The sequence below is a fragment of the Thunnus albacares genome, chromosome 10, assembly GCF_914725855.1.
Source record: "Thunnus albacares chromosome 10, fThuAlb1.1, whole genome shotgun sequence".
Classification (NCBI taxonomy): Eukaryota; Metazoa; Chordata; class Actinopteri; order Scombriformes; family Scombridae; genus Thunnus; species Thunnus albacares.
The window spans coordinates 4,976,206-5,003,611 of NC_058115.1; the positions used below are offsets into that span (position 1 = coordinate 4,976,206).

Consider the following 27,406-nt stretch of genomic DNA (forward strand, 5'->3'; position numbering starts at 1 on the left):
GGCTCCACGTGTTTCACTTGCTCACAATGCTATCATTCATACAACAACATGGATTTTCTGGTTACTTATGTTCCATGTGAACATCACATCCTGAATATCAAAATCAATAGACTCATAGCCAGGATGCTGTAGTGCATGCACTTAAATGATTTGTCAGTAAAACAATAGGTATAGTTATAAATAATTGTTTTGCATCCACTGTATATCAGCAACATTCTAACATTCAAGTGAAAACTGCATTTGAACCTCAGAATTTTGTTCATGCTGGAGATGAAGACAAGCTGTCTAAATCGTGGCCAAAAGCAGATCCATTTACATCCTCTCTTGGTGGACAGTACACATATACTTTGTAGGGCACCAAACAAATGTTACTGGAAAGCTGTGATGCTACTCAGTTTAAGACAAAAAAGAATAGAATACTGTATACTGTAAACATGGTCAGAATATCATGTGAGTAGGAGTTGAATGAAGTAGAATCAATTTGTTATGAAACAAAACTACACTAATCAATACTTTTATATTAACTATGGATCAAATGACTAACTTTATGTGTGATGTGAAAAACACCCACAAGAATTAACTCTGCAGTCCCAATCAGCTCTACAGAGCCTTTTTTTTGTTCATTCTTTTGGTTTTCTAACCCACAACTCTGCTTTCATCAGACTTATTTCCAGCAGAAAACTGTTTTAATGAAGACCAACTTTATGTATCTTGCCCAGCAGAAAACAGCTGACTGAAAAGCATTTAGCATTTAAAGAGCCAGATATTTCCTTCAGGACTTGGTGGAGACCAAAGTAGAGTTATGAGGAATTTAAATATGAATGCTAATATTGTGCCGTGACTGCTAGATGTGTAAATAGGTGATGGTGGTCAGATTCTTTCATAATATATCTGTGTTGTGTTTTTAGCTAATTCTGCCACCCAATCTGTTTCCATTAAATTACATGTGTGTGGGTGGCTGGGAGTGTGTAAGAATAACTACTTTAATACTGCAACAGCTGATGGGGAGGAAAGTCTAAACAGTCTAAAATTATTGTTCTGCTCTTAAGGGTGACACATTAGACAATAATTCACACAGTGAGATGGAGTCATTGTTAGAGAGTAGTCAAATCACAATGAGTGATAGCCAGTAACCTCCCATACATGATGTTTTCAAGGTTTGGAGGAGTAATCTAGTGAACATAGCTTGTTTGAGTCCCCACAGAACCTGAAAAAATACTGTCACAGTGCCCCTGAGCAAGCCGTTTCATCTCCAGCTGCTCCAGTGGAGAGGCTCAGAGGGTGACGCAAGAATGAGGTTGTATGTGGTATAAATGTCTGAAAGTGAATGTGTCTTTGAAAAAGTTTATCAGGTACAGCAGCTGAGCAATACAAAACGCTGCTGTCATACACCCATGAGGTGACTCAGAGGTTAGGCACATCACCATCAGCACGACTGTACCAGAAAGGATCCCTCACACTGTCTAAAGGAGTGTATTCATTATCTCTCAGTGGGTTTCTGAATGCCCACAGTTTCATTAAGAATCTAACTTAATGCAGGTTATATAATTATGCAATAATTGAGTGTTTGGCCACTTGGGGGCCACATAAACAAGCTGTGAACACAATACTGACATATCAACACCTTTTAAGTTTGTGTGGTAAACTTGTTAGCAAACAGTTACCTGTTAACACATGCAGCAGTTACTGGCCAACATTGAACACCATTGAAGTGGTGTCTCTGACGACGTGACAAATGTTAAATTAAACAATAACGTTGTCAATGTTTCCTATATTAGGATACTTAGAAGACCATTTTGACATTGTCCATCTTTTTTTTTTTATTAGAAAGGTTATTTGGATTACTTAATTGATTGAAATCTAACTTTGGTTTGTCTCGAGATGAGGCGCTTAAGGTGTTTTTTTGTTTGATTGGGGTTTTTTTTGTTTTTTTAAAGTTTGCTCAGTTCAGGTGCAGACCTGCTGCAAGCAGCATGTGCTAGCTGCCCCTAACCAAGTTTTTGTTGCTGTACCACCTCATGCCAAAACTAGGTTGAACTGCTTTTGTTTATCTGGTGTCTTCTAAAAAATAAGTATACACCTGGTGAAGATTACTCCTGCTTCTACATGTCCTTCCTCCACCACTCAGACAATTCTTACAGTAGGTATTTCTGCTTAGATGTGAGTTCACACATGGGCAGTCAATCATGTATGAGCTAGTGTCATGAGCCGGTATAAAATATGTATAAATAGTTCTACTGAATCACTGCATACATAAGTATTTTGACTATGAGCCAAGTTTGGTTGTGTGTGGGTGTGTATCTTTGTCTGTGTGCAATAACCTGTGTAATGAGCCCCATCATCTCCTCTAAGCAGAATGTGTTTAGGCATCAACTGATTGTTGGTAATGAAAAGAAAATAAGAATGATGCATCTGTAAAAGTTGCTTTTTTTTATCTAAATAATAGCAAGAATTGCACCTCATCCTACCTCTGCTGTTATGGGGGGGGGGGGGGTGTAGGGGGGTCAATAGCAATGCATTAATTTAAGAGACCTGCAGTAAAAAAAAAAAAAAAAAGCAAATTCTATGATGATTGTTTTTCTGAATTGTCATTGTTTCACATTACCATCACCACAATATTTGCATTTGTTGCTAATACATAATGGATGGTGTTATTCAGCCACTTCTTCCCCCTACCATTATCCCAATTACTACTGCACTTTATGCCACCACTACAGTCATTGTAATTATTACATAGTGGGCTAGGATGAGAATTTTATAGTTCCCTCTCTGTCCCATTACCATTAGAGTGTCAAGGCTAATTTCTAAAGGCTCGTCTCATCATGAATCTATCCTTCATCTGTCTGCCTTTAGCACTAAAAGAAAAGAAAGTTTGAATTCCCTGTATTGTGGTTTGACAAGTGTTGAAAAACAGGAGATGGAGTGTTTCGATGGGTATATACAGTACATAGCATTGCAGATGCTGCTGCTTTGATTTTTTGATACAGTGTTTGACAGATTGTTCCGACGAGCAGTGTCATTGTTATGGGGACAGTAAACATTTCACAGTAGCCACACAGTGAAGGCAAGGCACATCCATGGTGTAATTTCCAATAACCCTTCTTTTTTTTTTCTTTGAAGATGTGTATTGAAAAATTACAAATACAATATAATAAGCAATAAAGTGCAACTAGTGTCAAAGTGTAGATATTCACTTAGTCCTTTGCTATTTTTTTAAACAAAGTTCACAATTTAAAAAAACCCCATACATAAGACACAAATCAAAAATATAATGAACAGATAAAGTGCTGTGTGAATAAAGTGCACCAAGCTCAGTGTATATTCAATTCAGTCTGGAAACACCTCATTGAGTGTAAGGCCCTCAGATCAAGGATCCAGCATGTGTCACAGAAAGAGAGTGTGTTACTCAAGGCTAACATACTGCAACAGGGAATGCTAAGGGAAAGCTAATTCAGCTTCTCTAAAGAAATTATCTTTTAATTTTAAAGTTATTCGACATCAACCCTTGATCACAAAGCCATGTTATACCTTACTTTTGATGAATGTTGTTGCTGCAGAGATGTCATCTCGGCAGGTCTTGTTAGTGACAAGAACTGAGTACCACAAGGCAAGGACTCAAATGCACAACTCAGACACAAAGCAGATTTCAAAAATCAAAGTCTCTTTACTGGGCAAAAAGGGTCAGTACACAAAAAGGCAGTCAAACACAGGCAGACAAATCCAAAGGAGTAGGCTGAGGCAAGGTCAAAAACTGGGCTAAAGTCACACACTGAGCTAACTAACACCAGGAATAGCTGGAACTCTTGTCACAGGAAACAAAAATGAACTGGCACAAGGCGAAGGGAGGAGATAGGGTGCTTTTCATTACGCTAACTCTACGCTTCCTTGTGTCCTCTCTCCTCCGTGTCCCAGAAACTGATCTCCCTCCACCATCATGGAGGATCTTCCAATCCCTTAAATGCATCTGGAGGAGATGAGGTGTGAGGAGAGAGGCGGCTCCTGGAGGAGCTTGGAGCGAGAAACCACAGGTGTATCCTACGCGGACATTTTTGACCGAACAGCATCTGATGGGACAGCAAACAGTCGGGTTGTTGCTGTAATACAGCAGATCAGGAAAACTACCTCTGGAACATGAATGAAAGCACAAACAGCAGCTGATACTTTATTGTTCAGTTCTTGACATTTCAAAAACAAGGAACGTGTGAGGAGCCTTGACAGGGAACGCAGAGACGCACATTGGAGTAGAAATAAAATAAGTTTCTACCAGGACTTTTCTAAAGCCACACAGGATTGCCACCACTCCTTCTTGGACTGCAAAAGCCTTCTTCATGCTGCACATATGTTTGAAAGTGCATGAATGCTTTCACTAACATGAGGTAAATGTTGTCAGTGTAAAACAAAACCAAAAAGGGTAACTCAAAAACAGACGAGGCTTGGTAAGTGCGGAAGGGTCAGAGAACAGAGGCCTGTACTACGAAGCAGGATTTGGGGTTAGCAAGGTAACTTCAGGTGTAACTCTGGGTTTTCAGTCCTACGACGGTGGTTCATTTCTTACCAGGGTTCATCACCATGGTAACTTGTGCTGAACAGCTAACCTGCTCCGGAGCAGGTTAACTTCAGAGGATCAACCTGTCAACACTGAGACCACTGACCAATCAGATCACTGGAAAAAAAAGTCATCATTCCTACAGGATCCCGACATTGACAAAAGTCCTGCAAAAGTCCCACAGAAAATAAAAGATGGCTCGGTCCAGATCTAAAAGCACTCTCCTAGGTGGGATAAAAACAGAACTGATCAGTAAAAGCAAAGGTAAAATCACTGCTTTAATGATTAAAACCTTTCCTTCAATGGTCAGTCCTCTAAGTCCCCAGTACCCTAGTCTTTGCCTTACTTTCCCTACCATGTCTGGCCAATTTGTTCTCCCTTCCCCTTCCCTGTCAAATTTAATCCCCAGTATTTTCTGGTCAGTCTGGGTCATAGTCAAAGGGAGTCCTGTCGTCTCAGTCGCTGTCCATGGTCCATAAAACTGGGCTTGGGTCTTGCCTCTGTATAGTTTAGACCCAGAGGCCTGTCCAAACCAGTCAGTCAAGTCCAGCGTCCTGTTGACAGATAAAAGGTCAGTGCATAAAATGTTCACGTCATCCATATATAAAACACACTTGGTAACAAATCCCCTGCTCCCTGGAACTCCCACCCCATTGATTCATTGGTCCCGTCTCAAGACCTGTGCCAGTGGTTCTATACAGGTGACATAGAGGAGGGCTGATAACGGACAACCCTGACGGACGCCGCATTTGATATCGACTGCTTTTGTCAGATGCCTGTTAACAACAAATTTGCTGGTAATACCCCGGTACAGCAATCCCACCCAAGCTAGAAACCTCCCAGGGAACCCCATTTTTGGCAGTACCTGGAAAAGGTACTGGTGCGAGACCCGATCAAAGGCTTTCTCAAAATCTAGATTGAGGACTACTAGCCGAGTGTTTCTGTCTCTCGCATAACAGATGGTGTCTAGGATCAGTACGAGGCTGTCGGTGATCTTCCTCCCCGGGATGGCACAGGCTTGATCCAGGTGAATCACCTCTTCTAAAACCAAGGACATATGTGATGCTAAAACTTTACTAAAAAGTTTGCAGTCAAAATTTAAAAGTGTGATAGGTCTCCAATTCTTCAGGTCAGTCTTGTCTTTGTTTTTGTGAAGAAGAGTCACTATCCCTACAACTGTCAGGAAGTCGGGAAAAACGCTCAAAATCCATAAAAACAGTAAGCAAGTCAGGTGCTAAAATGTCCCAAAAAGTAAGATAAAATTCCAAGGGAAGTCCATCTTGTCCTGGGGACTTCCCTTTCGTAAAACTCATAAGACATTTATTTAACTCAAAAATACTAAAATCTTGGGGTAAAAGCACACTGTCCTTTACTGTGTTTTCAATGAATTTTAAGACTTCAGTCATGGTGTCCATTTCAATGTTTTTTTCTTTGTACAATTCTCCATAAAAATTTTCAACCGTTTCATTAATCTCCTCAATTGTGTCAGCCGTGCACCCATCGTCTTTTCTTAGTTTTAAAATGTTCCTCCCTTTATTTAAAATTTTCTTGAATATCGAGTGCACTTCTCTCCCTCTTCTATTTCCCGTTCCCTGGTCCTTAAAATGACACCCTTACTTTTTATTTCTGCTAAAACCGACATCTCTGTTTTAATTTGTTTAATCTCCTCATTAAAATCCATTCCATTTTGATTTAGTTTAAAATAGCGCTGTAGTCGTTTTTGCAGTCCCATCATGCGTCTGTCTTCTTTACTCTTTTTTCTCTTACCTGCTTTTCTAAAGAAAGTCTGGGTCTTTCCCTTCACCATTTCCCACCAGTGTGCACGTGAATCGTAAAAGTCTTGAAGGGTCTGCCACTCTTGGTACTGCTCCCTGTATTGACTAATGAGCTCCTTATCTTCTAACAGGGAGCAGTTGTGTTTCCACAGACCACTTCCTAATTTCACACCCGAGGAGAGTGAAAGGGTGCAGGAAAGCATTAGGTGATCGGAAAAGAAAACAGGAGTCAATCTAGCATCGGTTGGTGGACAGTCCCTTGTAAAAATGTAGTCGATGCGAGAGGCTCTGGTGCCATCACCACTGAACCAGGTGAAGCCTTCCTCTCTAGGATGCCTGATTTTAAAACAGTCCTGGAGTTTAAAATCCTTGCAAATGCCCTGTAATAAAACCGATGTTTTATCAACTTTAAAATTATCTCCTGCTCCTTTTCTATCATTTCTACTTAAAATACAGTTAAAATCACTCCCTACAACTAATGGTACCCTACCTAGCATGTGGAACTGCAGGTCTTCTAAAAGGTCATACCTGTCATTCTTCTCATTAAAGCCATAAATATTCAAAAGGTTAAAATCCTGTCCCATAAAAGTCAAATGTGTTAAAAGTGCCCGACCGTCTCTCACCGCAGTGCTGCCCTTCACCAGAACTTGAGGATTTTTTATTAAAATGGCCACTCCATCGTTCTTGTTTTGATTTGACCCGCTCCATATTGATGATTTTGGCCACATATCCTCCCACTGTCTGTACTGTTTTAAAAACGGTAGGCCACATTCCTGTATTAAAAACACATCTGACTTAAAAGAATGAAGAAAGGATAAAACACTTTGGGCTCTAACTCTCGACTTCACGCTTCTCAGTTTGATGGTTGAGAAGGTGAGTGTCATGAGTATGGTTAAAAACAACAGGTATGAAATTTTAAAAGACTAAAAAGGAGATTAAAACATTAAAATACCTTTAAAAAGTAAAACAAATGTTAGGCAATTTCTTGTGAATGTGGCTCTTCCTTCACTCCCACTGGTGAAGAGTGAAGGGGTTGAGCTCCATTCCCCGACCGGACTCTGGGGGTTGGCCTTGGACACAATGTCACATTTAATTTTGAGTCTCTAGGGGTTGATTGCAGAGCTATTGTTAAGTACGAGACCTCATTTGGTGAACTGGAGGGGAAGACTCTGGGTTCCTCCACAGATGAACTGTCTGAGAAAATCCCAACTCTTCCCCTCTTCTCTGAGACAACAGGAGACTCAGAGGACAATTCTGATGCAGGCCTCTTTGATTGCTGGGCTGCGGGGAGGGGGGCATCCTCGCTGTCTTCGTGTGATTGGACTTCTTCACATTCAGAGCTAGCTCCACCCTCTGCCTGCATCACCCCATCCTCCACAGAACTCTCCACTGGTGGGGCTGTTGCAGACCCCTCCCCCACTCCCGCTTCACCTGATTCCTCTCCTCCAATCACAGGATTTGGCGGGAGATTTGAATTTTCCTGCCCAGCCTCTTCTGGTAGCTCTCTTAACAGTTCAGCTTGTCTGCCATTTTTCACATTTTCCATTTGCTTTGCTGCCTTCAATTTGTTGGCAAAAGACTTAGGGCAATCTCTGAAGAGGTGGTTTGTTTCTCCACAAAGATTGCACCATCTGCCATTGGAGCACTCCTCAAAGGTGTGCCCAATTTCTCTGCATTTTCCACAAACAATCTGCTGGCATGCTTCTGCCAGGTGCCCATGCTCACCACACTTGAGGCAGAGCTTGGGCTGACCCTGGTAGTGAATGTAGCCCGTTTTCTCCCAGAACTACCATGGATGGCAGAAGTGAGATCCTCATCTCTCACTTTCGTAGCCTGGCCTTTAACAGTGCAGTATCTCCCCAGCCACAAACAAATGTCCTCTGCATACACTGTGTCATTGAACAATCTAACAATAACCGTTTTCAAAGCATTATCAGTCAGTTTCTCAACATTGAAAGCAGAAAACTGGGATTTCACATTTTCAAAGCGTGTCCAGAACTCTCTTAGCAAAACAGCAGATTGAAAACTTACATCAAAGCCTTTGTTATTTGGCAAGACAATTCAGGTCCTCTGGTTTGAAGTTCATTTTTGGCAGTACCTGGAAAAGGTACTAGTGCGAGACCCGATCAAAGGCTTTCTCAAAATCTAGATTTAGGACATTTGGTGAACTGGAGGCAAGAATTTTTACCACCAACAGGAGGCGACCGCAGTCTTAGCCAAAAGGCTGAGAAACAATCAGTATGCACAATATATTTTCTACATGTAAGCGGCAAGAAACTTTGTCAGAGAGCAGGAACCTGTGATTGACATACCCCGCCGCAATGCTGAGAGATGCGTATAGTCTGGAGGACAGTGGGCGGCACCATTAAGCACGACAAGCGCGAGGGATGGGGCCTTTCTGTCGTTGACATCGCTGTGTTTTCAGTTGCTATCAACTGCCTGCTACTTCTTCGCGCATGCTTGTGAAAATCACAAAGTGGGTAAGGCCAGAAATGGCCTCGTGCCAAATGAGGGGGCCACGCACAATTTGTCTGTCACGCAGGAGGCTTCATTTGGGCCCCAAAGCTAAGCATCCACTCCTATGACGCATGACAGGACGGCTCTGAGCATCTGCCTGTGGCGTGTGTCCGACCTTGGTTGTCTCCCTTCTCTGAAAGCCAGCAGGGGGTGCCGGACTAGATGGCCCATTGGGTCAAAGAGGCCCTTTTTCGGGTAAGGCCGAGCCGACGACATTCTTGAGAATGTCGCGTTCGGTATGCACAATATATTTTCTACATGTAACCGGCAAGAAACTTTGTCAGAGAGCAGGAACCTGTGATTGACATACCCCGCTGCAATGCTGAGGATTGGTTTTCAGACGCGGGCTACCAGACAACAAAAGTAGGCAGGTGGCCGCAGACACTCCAGTGAGGACAAACGCAGGGAAAATGCTGTGCAGATTCCACGTGTATTTCGCAGCTATTTGCAACACGGCAACGTTCCCTCTCTGTCATGTTTGTCTGCTAATCAAATCAGAGGTGCAAATCTCACTCTGTGTCACTCTACATTGCACGCCGCACTTTTGCCCCAGTTGTCATGGCTGATATGCAGCCATCTGAGACAGGCAGACTGAGGAGGCTGCTGCATTTCTTCTGAGTAATTGGCATTCCACAAAGCAGAGAGAAGGGTGCACCGTTCCCAGCGGCACTGCAATGCCGGGTCGATGCGTGGAGTGAACGGAGCAAGCCCCTTTTTCAACTCCAAGTGCAAAAAATCCTTTTAATATGTTGTCCCCTTATAGAGGACGTATCAGATATTAAACTGATAAGAACAGATTTTTTCTTTCGAAAAAATTTATTGACACTCATTTCAAACACATTTCATCAAAGTTGTTCATATTCATGACATAAAAGTTACCTTGAAAATGCAATTCATAAATAAATAAATAAATCAGTGTGATCTGTAAAACCACATTTAAAACAATAAAACTTTTGTTTTAAGAGGTATTACAGATAAAACCAGCATTGTCACAGGTAAAAGCCATTCATAAAACACTTCTCATGTGGATGACAGTATGTTTTGAGTGTCCATTTTAAAAGTCTTTAAAAAGGAGTGCATTTCGTTAAGATGTTTTTGCCAGGTCCTTCTTTGTGCAGGAGCGCAGTGAGTCCCTACCAAGGGTGACTCATTCCGCTCTCCCAAACAACGGGTCTCTCGGGATCCTGTCGTGGTGCTCAGAGGAGACTCTCACCCTGATGCTCCTTCCCACCTGCCTCACCCGGAGAGCCAGGCCGCCGCTGCTTTGACCTTTTTGCGTGTAGCTCCGGCTCCTTCCTCCGAATGGGCACAGAGGCGATGCTTCTTTGTGGCTGTGTCCTAGGCCCGCCGCCAGCAGCTCCGGCCGCTTGGGCCGTGGCTGCGGCCATCCGGATCACAGCCACGGGGGGGATCTGCATGTGCTTTCTTACCAGCAAGTTTCTGGAGGTCCACATGGCGTCTTTGATGGCAGCTAGGGTGAGCCACTGCTTGGCAAAGTCATTCTTTTTTATCGCTGTTTGGCTCACCCCATAGAGCACTAGTTGTGCTGTGAGGACCTCCCTTGCTGGCAAGTACGGGAATTGTAAGGAGCCGGCTGTTGCCCACTGGTCTACGGCAGCACTGCACTCCCAGAGCAGATGCCTCACCGACTCAGGCGCGCCACAACCAGGTCGGGGGCAGGTTGAGAGCGTTGACATGCCCCGGGAGTGCATAACGGACCTGACTGGGAGGATCTCATGAGCCACCATCCATGACAGGTCCCGGAGTCTGTTTGAAAGAGCGGAATGGTTGACGTTGCGCCAAACTGTCGAGGGCTCGCCAAATGCGAGCCCGCGCACTGGACTCACTGGTTCCCGCTCCTGCACAACAGAAATCAGAGACCGATGGTTAGTTAAAATATGCAACTCCTCCTGCTCCAAGTTAAAATGCTTTAAAAACGTCTGGATAAAAGCATAAACCGGTGGCAGGTTAAAAGACACAGGCACTTTAAGATCTGTGGGTAAAAACTTCATCTTTCTGAGGTAAGATCCCATCCAGAATCGCGTCATTGCTTTTGTCTTGGGGTTTCCGGATGGGTCTGTAGCTATTTTGAGGTGCAGTGTTGTGTATCTACTTCCTAAAAACAGATATAGATCGGGCACTCCTTTTCCTCCTTTTTCTTTTGGCTTCTTCATGATCTCTCTTCTTAGCCTTTCCCACTTCGAGCCCCACAGAAAATAAAAGATGGCTCGGTCCAGATCTAAAAGCACTCTCCTAGGTGGGATAAAAACAGAACTGATCAGTAAAAGCAAAGGTAAAATCACTGCTTTAATGATTAAAACCTTTCCTTCCATGGTCAGTCCTCTAAGTCCCCAGTACCCTAGTCTTTGCCGTACTTTCCCTACCACGTCTGGCCAATTTGTTCTACCTCCCCCTTCCCTGTCAAATTTAATCCCCAGTATTTTCTGGTCAGTCTGGGTCATAGTCAAAGGGAGTCCTGTCGTCTCAGTCGCTGTCCATGGTCCATAAAACTGGGCTTGGGTCTTGCCTCTGTTTAATTTAGACCCAGAGGCCCGTCCAAACCAGTCAGTCAAGTCCAGCGTCCTGTTGACAGATAAAAGGTCAGTGCATAAAATGTTCACGTCGTCCATATATAAAACACACTTGGTGACAAGTCCCCCGCTCCCTGGAACTCCCACCCCATTGATTCGTTGGTCCCTTCTCAAGACCTGTGCCAGTGGTTCTATACAGGTGACATAGAGGAGGGCAGATAACGGACAACCCTGACGGACGCCGCAGTTGATATCGACTGCTTTTGTCAGATGCCCGTTAACAACGAATTTGCTGGTAATGCCCCGGTACAGCAATCCCACCCAAGCTACAAACCTCTCTGGGAACCCCATTTTTAGCAGTACCTGGAAAAGGTACTGGTGCGAGACCCGATCAAAGGCTTTCTCAAAATCTAGATCGAGTACTACTAGCCGGATGTTTCTGTCTCTCGCGTAACAGATGGTGTCTCGGATCAGTACGAGGCTGTCGGTGATCTTCCTCCCCGGGATGGCACAGGCTTGATCCGGGTGAATCACCTCTTCTAAAACCAAGGACATACGTGATGCTAAAACTTTACTAAAAAGTTTGCAGTCAAAATTTAAAAGTGTGATAGGTCTCCAGTTCTTCAGGTCAGTCTTGTCTTTCTTTTTGTGAAGAAGAGTCACTATCCCTACTCTAAAACTGTCAGGAAGTCGGTAAAAACGCTCAAAATCCATAAAAACAGTAAGCAAGTCAGGTGCTAAAATGTCCCAAAAAGTCAAATAAAATTCCAAGGGAAGTCCATCTTGTCCTGGGGACTTCCCTTTCTTAAAACTCATAAGACATTTATTTAACTCAAAAATACTAAAATCTTGGGATAAAAGCACACTGTCCTTTACTGTGTTTTCAATGAATTTTAAGACTTCAGTCATGGTGTCCATTTCAATGTTTTTTTCCTTGTACAATTCTCCATAAAAATTTTCAACCGTTTCATTAATCTCTTCCATTGTGTTAGCCGTGCACCCATTGTCTTTTCTTAGTTTTAAAATGTTCCCCCCTTTATTTAAAATTTTCTTGAAGAAATATCGAGTGCACTTCTCCCCCTCTTCTATTTCCCGTTCCCTGCTCCTTAAAATGACACCCTTACTTTTTATTTCTGCTAAAACCGACATCTCTGTTTTAATTTGTTTAATCTCCTCATTAAAATCCATTCCATTTTGATTTAGTTTAAAATAGCGCTGTAGTCTTTTTTGCAGTCCCATCATGCGTCTGTCTTCTTTACTCTTTTTTCTCTTACCTGCTTTTCTGAAGAAAGTCTGGGTCTTTCCCTTCACTATTTCCCACCAGTGTGCACGTGAATCGTAAAAGTCTTGAAGGGTCTGCCACTCTTGGTACTGCTCCCTGTATTGACTAATGAGCTCCTTATCTTCTAACAGGGAGCAGTTGAGTTTCCACAGACCACTTCCTAATGTCACACCCGAAGAGAGTGAAAGGGTGCAGGAAAGCATTAGGTGATCGGAGAAGAAAACAGGGGTCAATCTAGCATCGGTTGGTGGGCAGTCCCGTGTAAAAATGTAGTCGATGCGAGAGGCTCTGGTGCCATCACCACTGAACCAGGTGAAGCCTTCCTCTCTGGGATGCATGGTTTTAAAACAGTCCTGGAGTTTAAAATCCTTGCAAATGCCCTGTAATAAAACCGATGTTTTATCCACTTTAAAATTATCCCCTGCTCCTTTCCTATCATTTCTACTTAAAATACAGTTAAAATCACCCCCTACAACTAATGGTACCCTACCTAGCATGTGGAACTGCAGGTCTTCTAAAAGGTCATACCTGTCATTCTTCTCATTAAAGCCATAAATATTTAAAAGGTTAAAATCCTGTCCCATAAAAGTCAAATGTGTTAAAAGTGCCCGACCGTCTCTCACCACAGTGCTGCCCTTCACCAGAACTTGAGGATTTTTTATTAAAATGGCCACTCCATCGTTCTTGTTTTGATTTGACCCGCTCCATATTGATGCTTTTGGCCACATATTCTCCCACTGTCTGTACTGTTTTAAAAACGGTAGGCCACATTCCTGTATTAAAAACACATCTGACTTAAAAGAATGAAGGAAGGATAAAACACTTTGGGCTCTAACTCTCGACTTCACACTTCTCACATTGATGGTTGAGAAGGTGAGTGTCATGAGTATGGTTAAAAACAACAGGTATGAAATTTTAAAAGACTAAAAAGGAGATTAAAACATTAAAATACCTTTAAAAAGCAAAACAAATGTTAGGCAATTTCTTGTGAATGTAGCTCTTCCTTCACTCCCACTGGTGAAGAGTGAAGGGGTTGAGCTCCATTCCCCGATCGGACTCTGGGGGTTGGCCTTGGACACAATGTCACATTTAATTTTGAGTCTCTAGGGGTTGATTGCAGAGCTATTGTTAAAAACGAGACCTCATTTGGTGAACTGGAGGGGAAGACTCTGGGTTCCTCCACAGATGAACTGTCTGAGAAAATCCCAACTCTTCCCCTCTTCTCTGAGACTACAGGAGACTCAGAGGACAATTCTGATGCAGGCCTCTTTGATTGCTGGGCTGCGGGGAGGGGGGCATCCTCGCTGTCTTCGTGTGATTGGACTTCTTCACATTCAGAGCTAGCTCCGCCCTCTGCCTGCATCACCCCATCCTCCACAGAACTCTCCACTGGTGGGGCTGTTGCAGGCCCCTCCCCCACTCCCGCCTCACCTGATTCCTCTCCTCCAATCACAGGATTTGGCGGGAGATTTGAATTTTCCTGCCCAGCCTCTTCTGGTAGCTCTCTTAACAGTTCAGCTTGTCCGCCATTTTTCACATTTTCAATTTGCTTTGCTGCCTTTAATTTGTTGGCAAAAGACTTGGGGCAATCTCTGAAGAGGTGGTTTGATTCTCCACAAAGATTACACCGTCTGCCATTGGAGCACTCCTCAAAGGTGTGCCCAATTTCTCTACATTTCCCACAAACAATCTGCTGGCATGCTTCTGCCAGGTGCCCATGCTCACCACACTTGCGGCAGAGCTTGGGCTGACCCTGGTAGTGAATATTGCCCCTGTTTTCTCCCAGAACTACCATGGATGGCAGATGTTTCAAGCCCTGGAAGCCTTGGGGGTCCTGCCATTGTTGGATGGGGACCCTCCAAGCGCAATTCCAGATGCCATCCTCATCTCTCACTTTTACAGTGCAATATCTCCCCAGCCACAAACAAATGTCCTCTGCATTCACTGTCTCATTGAACATCCTAACATTAACCGTTTTCAAAGCATTATCAGTCAGTTTCTCAACACTGAAAGCAGAAAACTGGGGTTTCACATTTTCAAAGCGTGTCCAGAACTCTCTTAGCAAAACAGCAGATCGAAAGCTTACATCAAAGCCTTTGTTGTTTGGCAAGGTCAATATACAATTCAGGTCCTCTGGTTTAAAGTTCAATGTTTTCTGAACTAGCTTCCGGGAAAAGTCTAGTCTTGACATCCCTAGAAGCTTTCCATCTCTCTCTTGGGAGATAAAACGGACACTGTGGTGCCTCCGCATGCCGGCATGGGGGGCCGACATGCGACAGTTAAAACAACTAAAAGCAACTAAAACCTTTAAAAGTGCAAATAAATATGCTAAAAGGCCCAAAAATACCAATAAATAACTAAAATATCTTAAAACCAACCAAAGTAAAGGAAAATAAAAGAGACTTACCTTTCTGTTTGGCTTGGTCAAGGTGTTACTTACCGCAGAGTACAGTTAGACAGTCCTCTGAGCCAATGAATTCCTATTTGTGTAAGATGTACAACTACAAATGGAGTTGAAATACTTAACACTAGGAATGAAGAGAATATCCTCCCAAGCAGTAGTAAGAAATTAATGCCACAACAGGCAAGAATTTTTACCACCAACAGGAGGCGACCGCAGTCTTAGCCAAAAGGCCGAGAAGCGATGAACCCTTGCTGTTTGCTGCCCCGCCCCACCTCCTGCACAGTTCTGGCTCGTCGTGGTGCAGTCGTTTCAAACGACCGCAAGAACGACTGCCGCTTGGCAGCTCCGCCCAGGAGCTCCTTGGTAAGTAGGTAAGTAAGTAAGTAAGTAAGTAAATAAGTAAGTAAGTGAGCTTTTGTTCATACAGCACTTTTTAAAACACACAGTCACAACGTGCTTTACAGACACGTACACGTGCAAAATCGAAACAGATGGATTAATAAAACAGACAAACACGACACAGAGAGAAATCAACCAAAATGAATTAAAACAGGACACGGGAAGAAGAAGGGAGGTATGCAGAAAGGCTTGCGGACGTCAATGGCCTTTGAGGCGTCTTTGAGGGAGGGACGCCCCACAACAGGGTTAATGTGGGACCTACGGCTAGTTCTGGTTAGAAGTCTAGCTGCTGTATTTTGGATTAACTGTAAACGTTTCAAAGAAGACTGACCGAGGCAGGTGTAGAGGGAGTTACAGTAGCCTAACCGGGAGAAAATGAACGCGTGGATTCATTGTTCAAGAACAACGGGGGACAATATAGGTCTTATTTTTGCAATATTTCTTAACTGAGGAAAACAGGACTGGACAAGCTCATTAACGGGACGGTCAAGCGTCGTATACTGGTCGAAGGTGATACCTTTAGAAGACCTTTGGCCGTGGACTTAAACGTTGGGGTGAAGCGGGCCGATGAACTGAGTAGCAGCGGTGACAAGGATCGGTGCTCCCACACATCTTGTTACGGACAGCTGTTTTTGCTTTTCACAAACACACGAGGCTCTGCCAAACTGCAAAGCCTGCCAAAAATAGATTTAACTCGTGGGTGTTCCTCTCCACGGAAGTCTTTAGTAAAAGGCGAAAGACTTGTACGTTATGAAGAGAAACCAGAGTAAGTACGGCCCGCTCCTCGACAGCAGCCGAAGGAGCCCAGTCGTCCCAGCCACAACCTTCACGGTGAGCCTCACTCACGCCTCCCGGGCCACACCCATTCCCCTACCCCGCACTGCGCTTCAGGGAGTTTTGGGCGCCGGGATTGCTCGTCTGTCACGTCGTTGCCACTAGACCTTCTGGGGCCTGTACTACGAAGCAGGTTCTACACGCCGGGGACATATTTTCCTTAGCTGGCCTCCCCGAGCCTAACATTGGCCACCCGGATAACCAGTACTAGGAAGCTGCCTATCCACGAGGTCAAACGCGACAAAGAAGACCAGGAAATGCAGCCAGAGTACTACCGTCCCCCTCAGGCGCTGGAGAGGAGCAGGAGACATCAGAAGCGGATCAAAATGTGGAAACGCTTCACGATTTTGCGTGTCATCCTTTCGCAGGGGCCATGCTAATCTTCTCTGTATCGAATCCAATTTTTCATACGTGCTGCCGTAGCAAGCACACAAGTCCTCAGGCGCTGCTTCCCTTTTACTACCCCGTGGGCAGAATGGCCCCTTGACCGCGGTGCAGTCTGGAGGATAAGCACGACAAGCGCGAGGGATGGGGCCTTTCTGTCGTTGACATCGCTGTGTTTTCAGTTGCTATCAACTTCCTGCTACTTCTTCGCGCATGCTTGTGAAAATCACAAAGTGGGTAAGGCCAGAAATGGCCTGGTGCCAAATGAGGGGGCCACGCACAATTTGTCTGTCACGCAGGAGGCTTCATTTGGGCCCCAAAGCTAAGCATCCACTCCTATGACGCATGACAGGACGGCTCTGAGCATCTGCCTGTGGCGTGTGTCCGACCTTGGTTGTCGCCCTTCTCTGAAAGCCAGCAGGGGGTGCCGGACTAGATGGCCCATTGGGTCAAAGAGGCCCTTTTTCGGGTAAGGCCGAGCCGACGACATTCTTGAGAATGTCGCGTTCGGTATGCACAATATATATATTCTACATGTAACCGGCAAGAAACTTTGTCAGAGAGCAGGAACCTGTGATTGACATACCCCGCCGCAATGCTGAGGATTGGTTTTCAGACGCGGGCTACCAGACAACAAAAGTAGGCAGGTGGCCGCAGACACTCCAGTGAGGACAAACGCAGGGAAAATGCTGTGCAGATTCCACGTGTATTTCGCAGCTATTTGCAACACGGCAACGTTCCCTCTCTGTCACGTTTGTCTGCTAATCAAATCAGAGGTGCAAATCTCACTCTGTGTCACTCTACATTGCACGCCGCACTTTTGCCCCAGTTGTCATGGCTGATATGCAGCCATCTGAGACAGGCAGACTGAGGAGGCTGCTGCATTTCTTCTGAGTAATTGGCATTCCACAAGGCAGAGAGAAGGGTGCACCGTTCCCAGCGGCACTGCAATGCCGGGTCGATGCGTGGAGTGAACGGAGCAAGCCACTTTTTCAACTCCAAGTGCAAAAAATCCTTTTAATATGTTGTCCCCTTATAGAGGACGTATCAGATATTAAACTGATAAGAACAGATACTACACTTGATCTTAGCCAAAAGGCCGAGAAGCGATGAACCCTTGCTGTTTGCTGCCCCGCCCCACCTCCTGCACAGTTCTGGCTCGTCGTGGTGCAGTCGTTTCAAACGACCGCAAGAACGACTGCCGCTTGGCAGCTCCGCCCAGGAGCTCCTTGGTAAGTAGGTAAGTAAGTAAGTAAGTAAGTAAATAAGTAAGTAAGTGAGCTTTTGTTCATACAGCACTTTTTAAAACACACAGTCACAACGTGCTTTACAGACACGTACACGTGCAAAATCGAAACAGATGGATTAATAAAACAGACAAACACGACACAGAGAGAAATCAACCAAAATGAATTAAAACAGGACACGGGAAGAAGAAGGGAGGTATGCAGAAAGGCTTGCGGACGTCAATGGCCTTTGAGGCGTCTTTGAGGGAGGGACGCCCCACAACAGGGTTAATGTGGGACCTACGGCTAGTTCTGGTTAGAAGTCTAGCTGCTGTATTTTGGATTAACTGTAAACGTTTCAAAGAAGACTGACCGAGGCAGGTGTAGAGGGAGTTACAGTAGCCTAACCGGGAGAAAATGAACGCGTGGATTCATTGTTCAAGAACAACGGGGGACAATATAGGTCTTATTTTTGCAATATTTCTTAACTGAGGAAAACAGGACTGGACAAGCTCATTAACGGGACGGTCAAGCGTCGTATACTGGTCGAAGGTGATACCTTTAGAAGACCTTTGGCCGTGGACTTAAACGTTGGGGTGAAGCGGGCCGATGAACTGAGTAGCAGCGGTGACAAGGATCGGTGCTCCCACACATCTTGTTACGGACAGCTGTTTTTGCTTTTCACAAACACACGAGGCTCTGCCAAACTGCAAAGCCTGCCAAAAATAGATTTAACTCGTGGGTGTTCCTCTCCACGGAAGTCTTTAGTAAAAGGCGAAAGACTTGTACGTTATGAAGAGAAACCAGAGTAAGTACGGCCCGCTCCTCGACAGCAGCCGAAGGAGCCCAGTCGTCCCAGCCACAACCTTCACGGTGAGCCTCACTCACGCCTCCCGGGCCACACCCATTCCCCTACCCCGCACTGCGCTTCAGGGAGTTTTGGGCGCCGGGATTGCTCGTCTGTCACGTCGTTGCCACTAGACCTTCTGGGGCCTGTACTACGAAGCAGGTTCTACACGCCGGGGACATATTTTCCTTAGCTGGCCTCCCCGAGCCTAACATTGGCCACCCGGATAACCAGTACTAGGAAGCTGCCTATCCACGAGGTCAAACGCGACAAAGAAGACCAGGAAATGCAGCCAAAGTACTACCGTCCCCCTCAGGCGCTGGAGAGGAGCAGGAGACATCAGAAGCGGATCAAAATGTGGAAACGCTTCACGATTTTGCGTGTCATCCTTTCGCAGGGGCCATGCTAATCTTCTCTGTATCGAATCCAATTTTTCATACGTGCTGCCGTAGCAAGCACACAAGTCCTCAGGCGCTGCTTCCCTTTTACTACCCCGTGGGCAGGATGGCCCCTTGACCGCGGTGCAGTCTGGAGGATAAGCACGACAAGCGCGAGGGATGGGGCCTTTCTGTCGTTGACATCGCTGTGTTTTCAGTTGCTATCAACTGCCTGCTACTTCTTCGCGCATGCTTGTGAAAATCACAAAGTGGGTAAGGCCAGAAATGGCCTGGTGCCAAATGAGGGGGCCACGCACAATTTGTCTGTCACGCAGGAGGCTTCATTTGGGCCCCAAAGCTAAGCATCCACTCCTATGACGCATGACAGGACGGCTCTGAGCATCTGCCTGTGGCGTGTGTCCGACCTTGGTTGTCGCCCTTCTCTGAAAGCCAGCAGGGGGTGCCGGACTAGATGGCCCATTGGGTCAAAGTTTTACTCGAGGCCCTTTTTCGGGTAAGGCCGAGCCAACGACATTCTTGAGAATGTCGCGTTCGGTATGCACAATATATATATTCTACATGTAACCGGCAAGAAACTTTGTCAGAGAGCAGGAACCTGTGATTGACATACCCCGCCGCAATGCTGAGGATTGGTTTTCAGACGCGGGCTACCAGACAACAAAAGTAGGCAGGTGGCCGCAGACACTCCAGTGAGGACAAACGCAGGGAAAATGCTGTGCAGATTCCAGGTGTATTTCGCAGCTATTTGCAACACGGCAACGTTCCCTCTCTGTCATGTTTGTCTGCTAATCAAATCAGAGGTGCAAATCTCACTCTGTGTCACTCTACATTGCACGCCGCACTTTTGCCCCAGTTGTCATGGCTGATATGCAGCCATCTGAGACAGGCAGACTGAGGAGGCTGCTGCATTTCTTCTGAGTAATTGGCATTCCACAAAGCAGAGAGAAGGGTGCACCGTTCCCAGCGGCACTGCAATGCCGGGTCGATGCGTGGAGTGAACGGAGCAAGCCACTTTTTCAACTCCAAGTGCAAAAAATCCTTTTAATATGTTGTCCCCTTATAGAGGACGTATCAGATATTAAACTGATAAGAACAGATACTACACTTGATCTTAGCCAAAAGGCCGAGAAGCGATGAACCCTTGCTGTTTGCTGCCCCGCCCCACCTCCTGCACAGTTCTGGCTCGTCGTGGTGCAGTCGTTTCAAACGACCGCAAGAACGACTGCCGCTTGGCAGCTCCGCCCAGGAGCTCCTTGGTAAGTAGGTAAGTAAGTAAGTAAGTAAGTAAATAAGTAAGTAAGTGAGCTTTTGTTCATACAGCACTTTTTAAAACACACAGTCACAACGTGCTTTACAGACACATACACGTGCAAAATCGAAACAGATGGATTAATAAAACAGACAAACACGACACAGAGAGAAATCAACCAAAATGAATTAAAACAGGACACGGGAAGAAGAAGGGAGGTATGCAGAAAGGCTTGCGGACGTCAATGGCCTTTGAGGCGTCTTTGAGGGAGGGACGCCCCACAACAGGGTTAATGTGGGACCTACGGCTAGTTCTGGTTAGAAGTCTAGCTGCTGTATTTTGGATTAACTGTAAACGTTTCAAAGAAGACTGACCGAGGCAGGGGTAGAGGGAGTTACAGTAGCCTAACCGGGAGAAAATGAACGCGTGGATTCATTGTTCAAGAACAACGGGGGACAATATAGGTCTTATTTTTGCAATATTTCTTAACTGAGGAAAACAGGACTGGACAAGCTCATTAACGGGACGGTCAAGCGTCGTATACTGGTCGAAGGTGATACCTTTAGAAGACCTTTGGCCGTGGACTTAAACGTTGGGGTGAAGCGGGCCGATGAACTGAGTAGCAGCGGTGACAAGGATCGGTGCTCCCACACATCTTGTTACGGACAGCTGTTTTTGCTTTTCACAAACACACGAGGCTCTGCCAAACTGCAAAGCCTGCCAAAAATAGATTTAACTCGTGGGTGTTCCTCTCCACGGAAGTCTTTAGTAAAAGGCGAAAGACTTGTACGTTATGAAGAGAAACCAGAGTAAGTACGGCCCGCTCCTCGACAGCAGCCGAAGGAGCCCAGTCGTCCCAGCCACAACCTTCACGGTGAGCCTCACTCACGCCTCCCGGGCCACACCCATTCCCCTACCCCGCACTGCGCTTCAGGGAGTTTTGGGCGCCGGGATTGCTCGTCTGTCACGTCGTTGCCACTAGACCTTCTGGGGCCTGTACTACGAAGCAGGTTCTACACGCCGGGGACATATTTTCCTTAGCTGGCCTCCCCGAGCCTAACATTGGCCACCCGGATAACCAGTACTAGGAAGCTGCCTATCCACGAGGTCAAACGCGACAAAGAAGACCAGGAAATGCAGCCAAAGTACTACCGTCCCCCTCAGGCGCTGGAGAGGAGCAGGAGACATCAGAAGCGGATCAAAATGTGGAAACGCTTCACGATTTTGCGTGTCATCCTTTCGCAGGGGCCATGCTAATCTTCTCTGTATCGAATCCAATTTTTCATACGTGCTGCCGTAGCAAGCACACAAGTCCTCAGGCGCTGCTTCCCTTTTACTACCCCGTGGGCAGAATGGCCCCTTGACCGCGGTGCAGTCTGGAGGATAAGCACGACAAGCGCGAGGGATGGGGCCTTTCTGTCGTTGACATCGCTTTGTTTTCAGTTGCTATCAACTGCCTGCTACTTCTTCGCGCATGCTTGTGAAAATCACAAAGTGGGTAAGGCCAGAAATGGCCTGGTGCCAAATGAGGGGGCCACGCACAATTTGTCTGTCACGCAGGAGGCTTCATTTGGGCCCCAAAGCTAAGCATCCACTCCTATGACGCATGACAGGACGGCTCTGAGCATCTGCCTGTGGCGTGTGTCCGACCTTGGTTGTCGCCCTTCTCTGAAAGCCAGCAGGGGGTGCCGGACTAGATGGCCCATTGGGTCAAAGAGGCCCTTTTTCGGGTAAGGCCGAGCCGACGACATTCTTGAGAATGTCGCGTTCGGTATGCACAATATATATATTCTACATGTAACCGGCAAGAAACTTTGTCAGAGAGCAGGAACCTGTGATTGACATACCCCGCCGCAATGCTGAGGATTGGTTTTCAGACGCGGGCTACCAGACAACAAAAGTAGGCAGGTGGCCGCAGACACTCCAGTGAGGACAAACGCAGGGAAAATGCTGTGCAGATTCCAGGTGTATTTCGCAGCTATTTGCAACACGGCAACGTTCCCTCTCTGTCATGTTTGTCTGCTAATCAAATCAGAGGTGCAAATCTCACTCTGTGTCACTCTACATTGCACGCCGCACTTTTGCCCCAGTTGTCATGGCTGATATGCAGCCATCTGAGACGGGCAGACTGAGGAGGCTGCTGCATTTCTTCTGAGTAATTGGCATTCCACAAAGCAGAGAGAAGGGTGCACCGTTCCCAGCGGCACTGCAATGCCGGGTCGATGCGTGGAGTGAACGGAGCAAGCCCCTTTTTCAACTCCAAGTGCAAAAAATCCTTTTAATATGTTGTCCCCTTATAGAGGACGTATCAGATATTAAACTGATAAGAACAGATACTACACTTGATCTTAGCCAAAAGGCCGAGAAGCGATGAACCCTTGCTGTTTGCTGCCCCGCCCCACCTCCTGCACAGTTCTGGCTCGTCGTGGTGCAGTCGTTTCAAACGACCGCAAGAACGACTGCCGCTTGGCAGCTCCGCCCAGGAGCTCCTTGGTAAGTAGGTAAGTAAGTAAGTAAGTAAGTAAATAAGTAAGTAAGTGAGCTTTTGTTCATACAGCACTTTTTAAAACACACAGTCACAACGTGCTTTACAGACACATACACGTGCAAAATCGAAACAGATGGATTAATAAAACAGACAAACACGACACAGAGAGAAATCAACCAAAATGAAATAAAACAGGACACGGGAAGAAGAAGGGAGGTATGCAGAAAGGCTTGCGGACGTCAATGGCCTTTGAGGCGTCTTTGAGGGAGGGACGCCCCACAACAGGGTTAATGTGGGACCTACGGCTAGTTCTGGTTAGAAGTCTAGCTGCTGTATTTTGGATTAACTGTAAACGTTTCAAAGAAGACTGACCGAGGCAGGTGTAGAGGGAGTTACAGTAGCCTAACCGGGAGAAAATGAACGCGTGGATTCATTGTTCAAGAACAACGGGGGACAATATAGGTCTTATTTTTGCAATATTTCTTAACTGAGGAAAACAGGACTGGACAAGCTCATTAACGGGACGGTCAAGCGTCGTATACTGGTCGAAGGTGATACCTTTAGAAGACCTTTGGCCGTGGACTTAAACGTTGGGGTGAAGCGGGCCGATGAACTGAGTAGCAGCGGTGACAAGGATCGGTGCTCCCACACATCTTGTTACGGACAGCTGTTTTTGCTTTTCACAAACACACGAGGCTCTGCCAAACTGCAAAGCCTGCCAAAAATAGATTTAACTCGTGGGTGTTCCTCTCCACGGAAGTCTTTAGTAAAAGGCGAAAGACTTGTACGTTATGAAGAGAAACCAGAGTAAGTACGGCCCGCTCCTCGACAGCAGCCGAAGGAGCCCAGTCGTCCCAGCCACAACCTTCACGGTGAGCCTCACTCACGCCTCCCGGGCCACACCCATTCCCCTACCCCGCACTGCGCTTCAGGGAGTTTTGGGCGCCGGGATTGCTCGTCTGTCACGTCGTTGCCACTAGACCTTCTGGGGCCTGTACTACGAAGCAGGTTCTACACGCCGGGGACATATTTTCCTTAGCTGGCCTCCCCGAGCCTAACATTGGCCACCCGGATAACCAGTACTAGGAAGCTGCCTATCCACGAGGTCAAACGCGACAAAGAAGACCAGGAAATGCAGCCAAAGTACTACCGTCCCCCTCAGGCGCTGGAGAGGAGCAGGAGACATCAGAAGCGGATCAAAATGTGGAAACGCTTCACGATTTTGCGTGTCATCCTTTCGCAGGGGCCATGCTAATCTTCTCTGTATCGAATCCAATTTTTCATACGTGCTGCCGTAGCAAGCACACAAGTCCTCAGGCGCTGCTTCCCTTTTACTACCCCGTGGGCAGAATGGCCCCTTGACCGCGGTGCAGTCTGGAGGATAAGCACGACAAGCGCGAGGGATGGGGCCTTTCTGTCGTTGACATCGCTGTGTTTTCAGTTGCTATCAACTTCCTGCTACTTCTTCGCGCATGCTTGTGAAAATCACAAAGTGGGTAAGGCCAGAAATGGCCTGGTGCCAAATGAGGGGGCCACGCACAATTTGTCTGTCACGCAGGAGGCTTCATTTGGGCCCCAAAGCTAAGCATCCACTCCTATGACGCATGACAGGACGGCTCTGAGCATCTGCCTGTGGCGTGTGTCCGACCTTGGTTGTCGCCCTTCTCTGAAAGCCAGCAGGGGGTGCCGGACTAGATGGCCCATTGGGTCAAAGAGGCCCTTTTTCGGGTAAGGCCGAGCCGACGACATTCTTGAGAATGTCGCGTTCGGTATGCACAATATATATATTCTACATGTAACCGGCAAGAAACTTTGTCAGAGAGCAGGAACCTGTGATTGACATACCCCGCCGCAATGCTGAGGATTGGTTTTCAGACGCGGGCTACCAGACAACAAAAGTAGGCAGGTGGCCGCAGACACTCCAGTGAGGACAAACGCAGGGAAAATGCTGTGCAGATTCCACGTGTATTTCGCAGCTATTTGCAACACGGCAACGTTCCCTCTCTGTCACGTTTGTCTGCTAATCAAATCAGAGGTGCAAATCTCACTCTGTGTCACTCTACATGGCACGCCGCACTTTTGCCCCAGTTGTCATGGCTGATATGCAGCCATCTGAGACGGGCAGACTGAGGAGGCTGCTGCATTTCTTCTGAGTAATTGGCATTCCACAAAGCAGAGAGAAGGGTGCACCGTTCCCAGCGGCACTGCAATGCCGGGTCGATGCGTGGAGTGAACGGAGCAAGCCCCTTTTTCAACTCCAAGTGCAAAAAATCCTTTTAATATGTTGTCCCCTTATAGAGGACGTATCAGATATTAAACTGATAAGAACAGATACTACACTTGATCTTAGCCAAAAGGCCGAGAAGCGATGAACCCTTGCTGTTTGCTGCCCCGCCCCACCTCCTGCACAGTTCTGGCTCGTCGTGGTGCAGTCGTTTCAAACGACCGCAAGAACGACTGCCGCTTGGCAGCTCCGCCCAGGAGCTCCTTGGTAAGTAGGTAAGTAAGTAAGTAAGTAAGTAAATAAGTAAGTAAGTGAGCTTTTGTTCATACAGCACTTTTTAAAACACACAGTCACAACGTGCTTTACAGACACATACACGTGCAAAATCGAAACAGATGGATTAATAAAACAGACAAACACGACACAGAGAGAAATCAACCAAAATGAATTAAAACAGGACACGGGAAGAAGAAGGGAGGTATGCAGAAAGGCTTGCGGACGTCAATGGCCTTTGAGGCGTCTTTGAGGGAGGGACGCCCCACAACAGGGTTAATGTGGGACCTACGGCTAGTTCTGGTTAGAAGTCTAGCTGCTGTATTTTGGATTAACTGTAAACGTTTCAAAGAAGACTGACCGAGGCAGGGGTAGAGGGAGTTACAGTAGCCTAACCGGGAGAAAATGAACGCGTGGATTCATTGTTCAAGAACAACGGGGGACAATATAGGTCTTATTTTTGCAATATTTCTTAACTGAGGAAAACAGGACTGGACAAGCTCATTAACGGGACGGTCAAGCGTCGTATACTGGTCGAAGGTGATACCTTTAGAAGACCTTTGGCCGTGGACTTAAACGTTGGGGTGAAGCGGGCCGATGAACTGAGTAGCAGCGGTGACAAGGATCGGTGCTCCCACACATCTTGTTACGGACAGCTGTTTTTGCTTTTCACAAACACACGAGGCTCTGCCAAACTGCAAAGCCTGCCAAAAATAGATTTAACTCGTGGGTGTTCCTCTCCACGGAAGTCTTTAGTAAAAGGCGAAAGACTTGTACGTTATGAAGAGAAACCAGAGTAAGTACGGCCCGCTCCTCGACAGCAGCCGAAGGAGCCCAGTCGTCCCAGCCACAACCTTCACGGTGAGCCTCACTCACGCCTCCCGGGCCACACCCATTCCCCTACCCCGCACTGCGCTTCAGGGAGTTTTGGGCGCCGGGATTGCTCGTCTGTCACGTCGTTGCCACTAGACCTTCTGGGGCCTGTACTACGAAGCAGGTTCTACACGCCGGGGACATATTTTCCTTAGCTGGCCTCCCCGAGCCTAACATTGGCCACCCGGATAACCAGTACTAGGAAGCTGCCTATCCACGAGGTCAAACGCGACAAAGAAGACCAGGAAATGCAGCCAAAGTACTACCGTCCCCCTCAGGCGCTGGAGAGGAGCAGGAGACATCAGAAGCGGATCAAAATGTGGAAACGCTTCACGATTTTGCGTGTCATCCTTTCGCAGGGGCCATGCTAATCTTCTCTGTATCGAATCCAATTTTTCATACGTGCTGCCGTAGCAAGCACACAAGTCCTCAGGCGCTGCTTCCCTTTTACTACCCCGTGGGCAGAATGGCCCCTTGACCGCGGTGCAGTCTGGAGGATAAGCACGACAAGCGCGAGGGATGGGGCCTTTCTGTCGTTGACATCGCTGTGTTTTCAGTTGCTATCAACTTCCTGCTACTTCTTCGCGCATGCTTGTGAAAATCACAAAGTGGGTAAGGCCAGAAATGGCCTGGTGCCAAATGAGGGGGCCACGCACAATTTGTCTGTCACGCAGGAGGCTTCATTTGGGCCCCAAAGCTAAGCATCCACTCCTATGACGCATGACAGGACGGCTCTGAGCATCTGCCTGTGGCGTGTGTCCGACCTTGGTTGTCGCCCTTCTCTGAAAGCCAGCAGGGGGTGCCGGACTAGATGGCCCATTGGGTCAAAGAGGCCCTTTTTCGGGTAAGGCCGAGCCGACGACATTCTTGAGAATGTCGCGTTCGGTATGCACAATATATATATTCTACATGTAACCGGCAAGAAACTTTGTCAGAGAGCAGGAACCTGTGATTGACATACCCCGCCGCAATGCTGAGGATTGGTTTTCAGACGCGGGCTACCAGACAACAAAAGTAGGCAGGTGGCCGCAGACACTCCAGTGAGGACAAACGCAGGGAAAATGCTGTGCAGATTCCACGTGTATTTCGCAGCTATTTGCAACACGGCAACGTTCCCTCTCTGTCACGTTTGTCTGCTAATCAAATCAGAGGTGCA

At 46.6% G+C, this 27,406-nt stretch overlaps 14 non-coding genes and 1 pseudogene across 14 annotated transcripts; all 15 read right to left on the reverse strand.

Annotated features, from left to right (window-relative positions):
• Window positions 1–9,482: 9,482 nt before the first annotated feature.
• LOC122991251 lies at window positions 9,483–9,658 on the reverse strand (annotated as a pseudogene).
• A 6,450-nt stretch (window positions 9,659–16,108) lies between these two features.
• LOC122991302 lies at window positions 16,109–16,224 on the reverse strand. Its single transcript, XR_006405705.1, has one exon. It is a non-coding gene; the product is annotated as a U5 spliceosomal RNA (small nuclear RNA).
• Window positions 16,225–16,611: 387 nt separating this feature from the next.
• LOC122991382 lies at window positions 16,612–16,718 on the reverse strand. Its single transcript, XR_006405781.1, has one exon. It is a non-coding gene; the product is annotated as a U6 spliceosomal RNA (small nuclear RNA).
• Window positions 16,719–17,592: 874 nt separating this feature from the next.
• LOC122991212 lies at window positions 17,593–17,783 on the reverse strand. Its single transcript, XR_006405628.1, has one exon. It is a non-coding gene; the product is annotated as a U2 spliceosomal RNA (small nuclear RNA).
• An 811-nt stretch (window positions 17,784–18,594) lies between these two features.
• Window positions 18,595–18,710, reverse strand: LOC122991303. Its single transcript, XR_006405706.1, has one exon. It is a non-coding gene; the product is annotated as a U5 spliceosomal RNA (small nuclear RNA).
• A 387-nt stretch (window positions 18,711–19,097) lies between these two features.
• Window positions 19,098–19,204, reverse strand: LOC122991385. Its single transcript, XR_006405783.1, has one exon. It is a non-coding gene; the product is annotated as a U6 spliceosomal RNA (small nuclear RNA).
• Window positions 19,205–20,087: 883 nt separating this feature from the next.
• Window positions 20,088–20,278, reverse strand: LOC122991213. Its single transcript, XR_006405629.1, has one exon. It is a non-coding gene; the product is annotated as a U2 spliceosomal RNA (small nuclear RNA).
• An 811-nt stretch (window positions 20,279–21,089) lies between these two features.
• LOC122991304 lies at window positions 21,090–21,205 on the reverse strand. The gene has a single exon (XR_006405707.1). It is a non-coding gene; the product is annotated as a U5 spliceosomal RNA (small nuclear RNA).
• A 387-nt stretch (window positions 21,206–21,592) lies between these two features.
• Window positions 21,593–21,699, reverse strand: LOC122991386. The gene has a single exon (XR_006405784.1). It is a non-coding gene; the product is annotated as a U6 spliceosomal RNA (small nuclear RNA).
• Window positions 21,700–22,573: 874 nt separating this feature from the next.
• On the reverse strand, window positions 22,574–22,764 carry LOC122991149. Its single transcript, XR_006405568.1, has one exon. It is a non-coding gene; the product is annotated as a U2 spliceosomal RNA (small nuclear RNA).
• Window positions 22,765–23,575: 811 nt separating this feature from the next.
• Window positions 23,576–23,691, reverse strand: LOC122991305. The gene has a single exon (XR_006405708.1). It is a non-coding gene; the product is annotated as a U5 spliceosomal RNA (small nuclear RNA).
• Window positions 23,692–24,078: 387 nt separating this feature from the next.
• LOC122991387 lies at window positions 24,079–24,185 on the reverse strand. The gene has a single exon (XR_006405785.1). It is a non-coding gene; the product is annotated as a U6 spliceosomal RNA (small nuclear RNA).
• An 874-nt stretch (window positions 24,186–25,059) lies between these two features.
• On the reverse strand, window positions 25,060–25,250 carry LOC122991150. The gene has a single exon (XR_006405569.1). It is a non-coding gene; the product is annotated as a U2 spliceosomal RNA (small nuclear RNA).
• An 811-nt stretch (window positions 25,251–26,061) lies between these two features.
• Window positions 26,062–26,177, reverse strand: LOC122991306. The gene has a single exon (XR_006405709.1). It is a non-coding gene; the product is annotated as a U5 spliceosomal RNA (small nuclear RNA).
• A 387-nt stretch (window positions 26,178–26,564) lies between these two features.
• LOC122991388 lies at window positions 26,565–26,671 on the reverse strand. Its single transcript, XR_006405786.1, has one exon. It is a non-coding gene; the product is annotated as a U6 spliceosomal RNA (small nuclear RNA).
• Between the last annotated feature and the right edge of the window lie 735 nt (window positions 26,672–27,406).